The 11,943-nt window shown below is 40.0% G+C and overlaps 1 non-coding gene across 1 annotated transcript; it reads left to right on the forward strand.

The window, feature by feature from the left end:
* Positions 1-9,834: 9,834 nt before the first annotated feature.
* LOC130942345 (small nucleolar RNA R71) lies at positions 9,835-9,942 on the forward strand. The gene has a single exon (XR_009070919.1). It is a non-coding gene; the product is annotated as a small nucleolar RNA R71 (small nucleolar RNA).
* The last annotated feature ends 2,001 nt before the right edge of the window (positions 9,943-11,943 follow it).

An 11,943-nucleotide genomic window follows, 5' to 3' on the forward strand; every position in this document is an offset into this window, starting at 1 on the left:
AGCGTCTCGATGAATTAATGCAATTGTTTCTATTTCACTCAAACGTGTGTTTGTTCCGATCTAAGATGTTTATTCGCGCTTAATTATGAAGGAGGTGATGATCCATGACACTCATCACCTCCCTCAATCTATGAATGTGTGCCTGACAAACACCTCCGTTCTACATCAGACTGAATGAGCTTCTCTTAGATTCCTTAATCAGAATCTCCGCGGTATAAGCTAGAATTGATGGCGGCCACTCTTGAGAATCCGGAAGGTCTAAACCTTGTCTGTGGTATTCCGAGTAGGATTCAAGGATCGAATGGCTGTGACGAGCTTCAAACTCGCGATTGCTGGGCGTGATGACAAACGCAAAAGGATCAATGGATCCTATTCCAACATGATCGAGAACCAACAGCTGATTAGCCGTGCTGTGACAGAGCATCTGGACCGTTTTCACTGAGAGGAGGCGGAGGTAGCCACTGACAATGGTGACACCCTACAACAGCTTGCCGTAGACGGGCTTTACAAACAATTGAGTGAATATTACATTGCAGAAATTCAGAGGACAAAGCATCTCCAAAACTCCAACATATTCCCCATTACTGCACAACAAGTAACAACTATTTATTTTATGTCCTTTTTACTTCATACGAGGCTAAAGAACTCTATTGGTATCCTGACTAAGATTAATAAAATAAACATAGCTTGCTTCAAACCAATAATCTCCGTGGGATCGGCCCTTACTCACGTAAGGTATTACTTGGACGACCCAGTGCACTTGCTGGTTAGTTGTACGGATTGCAAATTCGTGCACCACTTTTCAATTCCTTGTAGTTACATTCATTCTTCTTCCATTCCTTTGTTGTAATTTCCTTTATGTTGTTCTTATGCTTTGTTGTAGATCTACTATTGTTCCTTCCATTTTCTTTCAATTCAATAAGAGGTAATTCTGAATTGTTCTTCTTTGCTTTTCTATTGTTGATCTCTTGCCTTTGTAGTTAGATCTCTCTTTAATTCTTGCAATTTATATTGTTTCTTTATTGCTCTTATGTGTTTGTTGAAATGCCTCTTCTAGATAGTATAGATTTTGCTCCTCTTGGCCTAGGTAGAGTAATTAGTGACACTGAGTTATCTAATTCTTTGTTGATTGGTAATTGGAGAGATTGCTAATTGGTTTGGAGTGCACTAAAGCTAGTCTTTCCTTGGGAGTTGGCTAGGACTTGTGGCTCAAGTCAATTCCACTTGACTTTCCTTTATTTAGTAAGGGTTAACTAAGTGGTAGCAATGAACAATTCTCACATTGAGAAGGATAACTAGGATAGGACTTCTAATTTCATACCTTGCCAAGAGCCTTTTATAGTGTTAGTTTATTTTCATTGCCATTTACTTTTCATGCTTCTTATCCAAAACCCCAAAACACATTCCTAACCAATAACAAGACACTTTATTGTAAATCCTAGGGAGAACGACCCGAGGTTTAAATACTTCGGTTTATAGATTTTAGGGGTTTGTACTTGTGACAAACAAATTTTTGCATGAAAGGATTATTGTTGGTTTAGAGACTATACTTCAACAAAATTTCATTTGTGAAATTCTAAACCGTCAAAAATCTAATCATCATGTATTCAGACCACGTAGCTCTAAAGTATCTATTAGCTAAAAAGGAATCCAAACCAAGGCCTATACGTTGGATACTGCTGCTACAAGAATTTGATTTAGAAATAAAGGATAGGAGTGGTACCCAGAATCTAGTGGCAGACCACTTAAGTCGCCTTGAACACATTAAGGATGACTCCACTCCTATAGCTGATAATTTTTCATTTGATAACCTACAAGCAGTATCTGAGGTAATCCCTTGGTATGCACCTGTAGCTAATTATCTAGTTAGCAGTATGGTGCACGAAATTGTGATCATCAATGGCGCCATTAACATGGTACGCTCAATTGCAATCTTAACTCTTTATCACAACTTCGCACAACTAACCAGCAAGTGCACTGGGTCGTCCAAGTAATAAACCTTACGCGAGTAAGGGTCGATCCCACGGAGATTGTTGGTATGAAGCAAGCTATGGTCATCTTGTAAATCTCAGTCAGGCAGATTCAAATGGTTATGGATGATTTATGAATAAAGCATAAAATAAAGATAGAGATACTTATGTAATTCATTGGTGAGAATTTCAGATAAGCGTATGGAGATGCTTTGTCCCTTCCGTCTCTCTGCTTTCCTACTGTCTTCATCCAATCCCTCTTACTCCTTTCCATGGCAAGCTGTATGTTGGGCATCACCGTTGTCAGTGGCTACAGTCCCGTCCTCTCAGTGAAAATGTTCAACGCACTCTGTCACAGCACGGCTATTCAGCTGTCGGTTCTCGATCATGTCGGAATAGAATCCAGTGATTCTTTTGTGTCTGTCACTAAAGCCCCACAATCGCGAGTTTGAAGCTCGTCACAGTCGTTCAATCCTTGAATCCTACTCAGAATACCACAGACAAGGTTTAGACGTTCCGGATTCTCTTGAATACCGCCATCAATTCTAGCTTATACCACGAAGATTCCGATTAAGGGATCCAAGAGATATCCACTCAATCTAAGGTAGAACGGAGGTGGTTGTCAGGCACACTTTCATAGGTGAGAATGATGATGAGTGTCACAGATCATCACATTCATCAAGTTGAAGAACAAGTGATATCTTAGAACAAGAATAAGCCGAATTGAATAGAAGAACAATAGTAATTGCATTGATACTCGAGGTACAGCAGAGCTCCACAGCTTAATCTATGGTGTGTAGAAACTCCACCATTGAAAATACATAAGAACAAGGTCTAGGCATGGCCGAATGGCCAGCCTCCCAATGATCTAAGAACTAGACGTCCAAAGATGATCTTCAGATCTAAAGTGATCCAAAGATGTCAAATACAATAGCAAAAGGTCCTATTTGTAGAGAACTAGTAGCTTAGGGTTTACAAAGATGAGTAAATGACATAAAAATTCACTTCCGGGCCCACTTGGTGTGTGCTTGGGCTGAGCATTGAAGCTTCTATGTGTAGAGACGTTTTTTGAAGTTAAACGCCAGCTTTTGTGCCAGTTTGGGCGTTTAACTCCCATTCTTGTGCCAGTTCTGGCGTTAAACGCCAGAATTCTTGAGCTGACTTGGAACGCCTGTTTGGGCCATCAAATCTCGAGCAAAGTATGGACTATTATACATTGATGAAAAGTCCAGGATATCGACTTTCCAACGCAATTGAGAGCACGCCAATTGGGCTTCTGTAGCTCAAGAAAATTCACTTCGAGTGCAGGGAGGTCAGAATCCAAAAGCATCTGCAGTCCTTTTCAGCCTCTGAATCAGATTTTTGCTCAGGTCCCTCAATTTCAGCCAGAAAATATCTAAAATCACAGAAAAACACACAAACTCATAGTAAAGTCCAGAAAAGTGAATTTTAACTAAAAACTAATAAAAAATATAATAAAAACTAACTAAAACATACTAAAAATATACTAAAAACAATGCCAAAAAGCGTATAAATTATCCGCTCATCACAACACCAAACTTAAATTGTTGCTTGTCCCCAAGCAACTGAAAATCAAATAAGATAAAGAGAAGAGAATATGCAATGAATTCCAAAAACATCTATGAAGATCAGTATTAATTAGATGAACGGGCTTTTAGCTTTTTGCCTCTGAACTGTTTTGGCATCTCACTCTATCCTTTGAAATTCAAAATGATTGGCTTCTATAGGAACTCAGAATCCAGATAGTGTTATTGATTCTCCTAGTTAAGTATGATGATTCTTGAACACAGCTACTTTATGAGTCTTGGCCGTGGCCTGATGAGCGGATAATTTGTACGCTTTTTAGCATTGTTTTTAGTATGTTTTTAGTATATTTAGTTGAGTTTTTAGTATATTTTTATTAGTTTTTAGTTAAAATACACTTTTCTGGACTTTACTATGAGTTTGTGTGTTTTTTTGTGATTTCAGGTATTTTCTGGCTGAAATTGAGGGACCTGAGCAAAAATCTGATTCAGAGACTGAAAAGGACTACAGATGCTGTTGGATTCTGACCTCCCTGCCCTCGAAGTGGATTTTCTGGAGCTACAAAAGCCCAATTGGCGCGCTCTCAACGGCGTTGGAAAGTAGACATCCTGGGCTTTCCAGCAATATATGATAGTCCATACTTTGCTCAAGATTTGATGGCCCAAACCGGCGTTCTAAGTCACCTTCAGATTTCCCAGCGTTAAACGCCGGAACTGGCACCAAAGTGGGAGTTAAACGCCCAAACTGGCACAAAAGCTGGCGTTTAACTCCAAGAAGAGTCTCTACACGAAAATGCTTCAATGCTCAGTCCAAGCACACACCAGTGGGCCCGGAAGTGGATTTTTATGTCATTTACTCATCTTTGTAATTCCTAAGCTACTAGTTCCCTATAAATAGGACCTTTTGCTAGTGTATTTGATGTCTTGGAATCTTGGTAGCTATCTTTAGTCTTATGCTATCTTAGATCATGGGGCTGGCCTCACGGCCATGCCTAGACCTTGTTCTTATGTATTTTCAATGGTGGAGTTTCTACACACCATAGATTAAGGTGTGGAGCTCTGCTGTACCTCGAGTATTAATGCAATTACTATTGTTCTTTTATTCAATTCAGCTTGTTCTTATTCCAAGATATTCATTCGCACTCAAGAACTTGATGAATGTGATGATTATGTGACGCTCATCATCATTCTCACTTATGAACGCGTGATTGACAACCACTGTCGTTCTACAAGCAACAAGGCTCTAATGTTTATCTCTTGGATTCCTGATACACGATGCATGGTTGATCGCCTGACAACCGAGCGCTCGCCTGACAACCGAGCCAGCCATTCTGTGAGATCAGAGTCTTCGTGGTATAGGCTAGAACTGATGGCGGCATTCAAGAGAATCCGGAAGGTCTAACCTTGTCTGTGGTATTCTGAGTAGGATTCAATGATTGAATGACTGTGACATGCTTCAAACTCGCGATTGTGGGGCGTTAGTGACAGACACAAAAGAATCACTGGATTCTATTCCGACATGATCGAGAACCGACAGCTGGATAGCCGTGCCGTGACAGGGTGCGTTGAACATTTCCACTGAGAGGATGGGAAGTAGCCACTGACAACGGTGAAACCCTTGCATAATGCTTGCCATGGAAAGGAGTAAGAAGGATTGGATGAAGACAGTAGGAAAGCAGAGAGACGGAAGGGACAAAGCATCTTCATACGCTTATCTGAAGTTCTCACCAATGGAATACATAAGTATCTCTATCTTTATCTTTATGTTTTATTCGTATATCATCCATAACCATTTGAGTCTGCCTGACTGAGATTTACAAGGTGACCATAGCTTGCTTCATACCAACAATCTCCGTGGGATCGACCCTTACTCGCGTAAGGTTTATTACTTGGACGACCCAGTGCACTTGCTGGTTAGTTGTGCGAAGTTGTGTTTATGCCATGGTATTGAGCACCAAGTTTTTGGGGCCATTACTAGGGATTATTTGAGTTGTGAAAAGCAGTGATCACAATTTCGTGCACCATGGCCCAAAGCACTCTGTCTTCCAGTATTACCACCGATACATACATGCCACAGACACATAACTGGGTGAACCTTTTCAGATTGTGACTCAGCTTTGGTAGAGTCCCCAATTAGAGGTGTCCAGGGTTCCTAAGCACACTCTTTTTGCCTTGGATCACGACTTTATTTTTTTCTTTTCTTCTTTTTCCCCTTTTTTTCGTTTTTTTTTTGTGTATTCACTGCTTTTTCTTGCTTCAAGAATCATTTTTATGATTTTTTAGATCCTCAGTAACATGTCTCCTTTTTCATCATTCTTTCAAGAGCCAACATTCATGAACAACAAATTCAAAAGACATATGCACTGTTCAAGCATACATTCAGAAGTCAAAGTATTGCCACCACATCAAAATAATTAATCTATTATAAAATTCAAAATTCATGCAATTCTCCTCTTTTTCAATTAAGAACATTTTTCATTTAAGAAAGGTGATGGATTCATAGGACATTCATAACTTTAAGGCATAGATACTAAGACACTAATGATCATAAGACACAAACATAGATAAACATAAGCATGAAAATTCGAAAAACAGGAAAATAAAGAACAAGGAAATCAAAGAACGGGTCCACCTTAGTGATGGCGGTTTTTTCTTCCTCTTGAAGATCTTATGGAGTGTTTGAGCTCCTCAATGTCTCTTCCTTGCCTTTGTTGCTCCTCTCTCATGATTCTTTGATCTTCTCTAATTTCATGGAGGAGGATGGAATGTTCTTGGTACTCCACCCTTAGTTGTCCCATGTTGGAACTCAATTCTCCTAGGGAGGTGTTGATTTGCTCCCAATAGTTTTGTGGAGGAAAGTGCATCCCTTGAGGCATCTCAGGGATTTCATGATGAGTGGGATCTCTTGTTTGCTCCATCCTTTTCTTAATGATGGGCTTGTCCTCATCAATGAGGATGTCTCCCTCTATGTTAACTCCAACTGAATAACAGAGGTGACAAATGAGATGAGGGAAGGCTAACCTTGCCAAGGTAGAGGACTTGTCCGCCACCTTATAAAGTTCTTGGGATATAATCTCATGAACTTCTACTTCCTCTCCAATCATGATGCTATGAATCATGATAGCCCGGTCTATAGTAACTTCGGACCGGTTGCTAGTGGGAATGATTGAGCGTTGGATAAACTCCAACCATCCCCTAGCCACGGGCTTGAGGTCATGCCTTCTCAGTTGAACCGGCTTCCCTCTTGAATCTCTCTTCCATTGAGCGCCCTCTTCACAAATGTCTATGAGGACTTGGTCCAACCTTTGATCAAAGTTGACCCTTCTAGTGTAAGGGTGTTCAACTCCTTGCATCATGGGCAAGTTGAATGCCAACCTTACATTTTCCGGACTAAAATCTAAGCATTTCCCTCGAACCATTGTAAGCCAATTCTTTGGGTCCGGGTTCACACTTTGATCATGGTTCTTGGTGATCCATGCATTGGCATAGAACTCTTGAACCATTAAGATTCTGACTTGTTGAATGGGATTGGTAAGAACTTCCCAACCTCTTCTTTGGATCTCATGTCGGATCTCCGGATATTCACTCTTTTTGAGTTTGAAAGGGACCTCGGGGATCACCTTCTTCATGGCCACAACTTCATAGAAGTGGTCTTGATGCACCTTGAGATGAATCTCTCCATCTCCCATGACTCGGAGGTGGAAGCTTTTTCCTTCCCTTTCCTCTTTCTAGAGGTTTCTCTGGCCTTAGGTGCCATAAATGGTTATGGAAAAACAAAAAGCAACGCTTTTACCACACCAAACTTAGAAGGTTTGCTCGTCCTCGAGCAAAAAAAGAAAGAAGAGAGTAGAAGAAGAAGAAATAGAGGAGATGGAGGTGGCTTTATTTTTCGGTCAAGGGGGAGAAGTAGTGTGTAGGTTGTGTGAAAATGAAGGAGTGAAGATGGGTTTATATAGGGGTGGAGAGAGGGGTAAGGTTCGGCTATGTATGGGTGGGTTTGGGAGGGAAAGTGGTTTGAATTTGAATGGTGAGGTAGGTGGGGTTTTATGATGGATGGATGTGAGTGGTGAAGAGAATAGTGGGATTTGATAGGTGAGGTTTTTTTGGGGAAGATGTGGTGAGGTGATTAGTGAATGGGTGAAGAAAAGAGAGAGTGGTGAGGTAGGTGGGGATCCTGTGGGGTCCATAGATCCTGAGGTGTCAAGGATAATTCATCCCTGCACCAAGTGGCGAGCAAAAATGCTCATTCTGCCAATCCTGGCATTAAACGCCAGGCTGGTGCCCATTTCTGGCGTTTAACGCCAGCTTGTTGCCCATTCCTGGCGTTAAACACCAGTCTGGTGCCCCTTTTTGGCGTTAAACGCCCAGAATGGTGCCAGACTGGGCGTTAAACGCCCATTTGCTGCCCTTACTGGCGTTTAAACGCCAGCAAGCTTTTCCTCCAGGGTGTGCTGTTTTTCTTCTGTTTTTCATTCTGTTTTTGCTTTTTCAATTGATTTTGTGACTTCCCATGATCATCAACCTATAGAAAACATAAAATAACAAAGGAAAATAGATTAATATAACATTGGGTTGCCTCCCAACAAGCGCTTCTTTAACATCAGTAGCTTGACAGTGTGCTCTCATGGCGCCTCACAGATACTTAGAGCAATGTTGGAACCTCCCAACACCAAACTTAGAGTTTGAATGTGGGGGTTCAACACCAAACTTAGAAGTTGGTTGTGGCCTCCCAACACCAAACTTAGAGTTTAATTGTGGGGGCTCTGTTTGACTCTATTTTGAGAGAAGCTCTTCATGCTTCCTCTCCATGGTAACAGAGGGATATCCTTGAGCCTTAAACACAAAGGATTCTTCATTCACTTGAATGATCAATTCTCCTCTGTCAACATCAATCACAGCCGTTGCTGTGGCTAGGAAGGGTCTGCCAAGGATGATGGATTCATCCATGCACTTCCTAGTCTCTAGGACTATGAAATCGGCAGGGATATAATTGTCTTCAACCTTTACCAGAACATCCTCTACAAGTCCATAAGCTTGTTTTCTTGAATTGTCTGCCATCTCTAGTGAGATTCTTGCAGCTTGTACCTCAAAGATCCCTAGCTTCTCCATTACAGAGAGAGGCATGAGGTTTATACTTGACCTTAGGTCACACAAAGCCTTCTCAAAGGTCATGGTACCTATGGTACAAGGTACTGAGAACTTCCCAGAGTCCTGTCTCTTTTGAGGTAATCTCTGCCTAGTCAAGTCATCCAGTTCTTTGGTGAGCAAAGGGGGTTCATCCTCTCAAGTCTCATTACAAATAACTTGTCATTTAGCTTCATGATTGCTCCAAGGTACTTGGCAACTTTCTCTTCAGTAACATCTTCATCCTCTTCAGAGGAAGAATACTCATCAGAGCTCATGAATGGCAGAAGTAAATCTAATGGAATCTCTCTGGGCTCAGTGTGAGCCTCAGATTCCCATGGTTCCTCATTAGGGAACTCATTGGAGGCCAGTGGACGTCCATTGAGGTCTTCCTCAGTGGCGCTCACTGCCTCCTTCTCCTCTCCAATTTCGGCCATGTTGATGGCCTTGCACTCTCCTTTTGGATTTTCTTCTGTATTGCTTGGAAGAGTACTAGGAGGGAGTTCAGTAACTTTCTTACTCAGCTGACCCACTTGTGCCTCCAAGTTTCTAATGGAGGACCTTGTTTCAGTCATGAAACTTTGAGTGGTTTTGATTAGATCAGAGACCATGGTTGCTAAGTCAGAGTGGCTCTGCTTAGAATTCTCTGTCTGTTGCTGAGAAGATGATGGAAAAGGCTTGCCATTGCCAAACCTGTTTCTTCCACCATTATTGTTGTTGAAACCTTGTTGAGGTCTCTGTTGATCCTTCCATGAGAGATTTGGGTGATTTCTCCATGAAGGATTATAGGTATTTCCACAGGGTTCTCCCATGTAATTCACCTCTTCCATTGAAGGATTCTCAGGATCATAAGCTTCTTCTTCAGATGAAGCGTCCTTAGTACTGCCTGGTGCAGCTTGCATTCCAGACAGACTTTGAGAAATCATATTGACTTGCTGAGTCAATATTTTGTTCTGAGCCAATATGGCATTCAGAGTATCAATCTCAAGAACTCCTTTCTTCTGATTCGTCCCATTGTTCACAGGATTCCTTTCAGAAGTGTACATGAATTGGTTATTTGCAACCATTTCAATGAGTTCTTGAGCTTCTGCAGGCGTCTTCTTCAGATGAAGAGATCCTCCAGCAGAGCTGTCCAATGACATCTTGGACAGTTCAAACAGACCATCATAGAAGATACCTATGATGCTCCATTCAGAAAGCATGTCAGAGGGACACTTTCTGATCAATTGTTTGTATCTTTCCCAAGCTTCATAGAAGGATTCACCTTCCTTCTGTCTGAAGGTTTGGACTTCCACTCTAAGCTTACTCAATTTTTGAGGTGAAAAGAACTTTGCCAAGAAGGCATTGACTAGCTTTTCCCAAGAGTTCAGGCTTTCTTTAGGTTATGAGTCCAACCATATCCTAGCTCTGTCTCTTACAGCAAAAGGGAATAGCATAAGTCTGTAGACCTCAGGGTCAACCCCATTAGTCTTGACAGTGTCACAGATTTACAAGAATTCAGCTAAAAGCTGATGAGGATCTTCCAATGGAAGTCCATGGAACTTGCAATTCTGTTGCATTAGAAAAACTAATTGAGGCTTAAGCTCAAAGTTGTTTGCTCCAATGGCAGGGATTGAGATGCTTCTCCCATAGAAGTCGGGAGTAGGTGCAGTAAAGTCACCAAGCACCTTCCTTGCATTGTTGGCATTGTTGTTGTTTTCGGCTGCCATGGCTTCTTCTTCTTTGAAGAATTCTGTTAGGTCCTCTACAGAGAGTTGTGCTTTAGCTTCTCTTAGCTTTTGCTTCAAGGTCCTTTCATGTTCAAGGTCAGCCTCAACAAGAATGCTTTTGTCTTTGCTCCTGCTCATATGAAAGAGAAGAGAACAAGAAAATATGGAATCCTCTATGTCACAGTATAGAGATTCCTTGAGGTGTCAAAGGAAGAGAAAAATAGAAGGAAGAGGTAGAAGAATTCGAACTTATCAAGAAAGATAGAGTTCGAATTGTGCATTGAGGAGGAGTGTTAGTCCATAAATAGAAGGATGTGAGAAGAGGGGAAGAAATTTTCGAAAATTAAAGTAAAAGATTTTAAAATAATTTTGAAAATTGATTGATGATTTTCGAAAACAAAGAGTGGGAAAGAAATAAAGTGAATTTTGAAAAAGATTTTTAAAAGTAGAAATAAAAAAGATATGATTGAAAACTATTTTGAAAAAGATGTGATTAAAAAGATATGATTGAAGAAATATAGTTTTAAAAAGATATGATTGAGAAGACATGATTTGAAAAACAATTTAAAAAGATTTGATTTTGAAAATTAATGACTTGGCTAACAGGAAAGATATGATTCATACATTAAACCTTTCTCAACAGAAAAGGCAACATACATGAAATGTTGAATCAAATCATCAATTGTTAGCAAGTATTTTTGACAAATGGAAAGAAATTGATTTTGAAAACATATGATTGAAAAGATATGATTTGAAAAAGATTTGATTTTGAAAAATTATGAAAACTTGAAAAAAAAATCTGAATTAAAAACAAAATCTTCCCTCTTGTGCCATCCTGGTGTTAAACGCCCAGAATGGTATACATTCTGGCGTTTAACGCCCAAAACTCACCCCTTTTGGGCGTTAAACGCCCAGCCAGGCACCCTGGCTGGCGTTTAAACGCCAGTTTTCCTTCCTCACTGGGCGTTTTGAACCCCCAGCCTTTTTCTATGTAATTCCTCTGCTGTATGTTCTGAATCTTCAATTCTCTGTATTATTGACTTGAAAAGACACAAATTAAAAATTTTTTTGAATTTTTAATGATAATGAATAATCAAAATGCAACTAAAATCAAATAAACAATGCATGCAAGACACCAAACTTAGAAGTTTGTATACTACTGACACTAACAAATTGAGAATACATATGAGAAACAACAAAACACTCAAGACAAGAGAATTTAAAGATCAGAGCAAGGAAATCATCAAGAACAACTTGAAGATCAATGAAGACACATGATTGAATTCGAAAAAATGCAAGAAGAATAGAAACATGCAATTGACACCAAACTTAAAATGAGACACTAGACTCAACAAGAAACATAAAATATTTTTTGGTTTTTATGATTTTGTAATTTTTTTTGGATTTTTTTTTTCAAAAATTATGTGGAAAAGAAAATAAAGAGATTCAAAATTTTTAATAAGAATTCCAGGAATCATGCAATGTTAGTCTAAAGCTTTAGTCTAAAGGAATTAGACATGGCTAGCCAAGCTTCAGCAGGACATTGCATTCAAGAGCTAAATTGATGAGAATCAATCAGCTTTGATGATGATAAGA

The sequence above is a fragment of the Arachis stenosperma genome, chromosome 7 (assembly GCF_014773155.1).
Source record: "Arachis stenosperma cultivar V10309 chromosome 7, arast.V10309.gnm1.PFL2, whole genome shotgun sequence".
Lineage (NCBI taxonomy): Eukaryota > Viridiplantae > Streptophyta > Magnoliopsida > Fabales > Fabaceae > Arachis > Arachis stenosperma.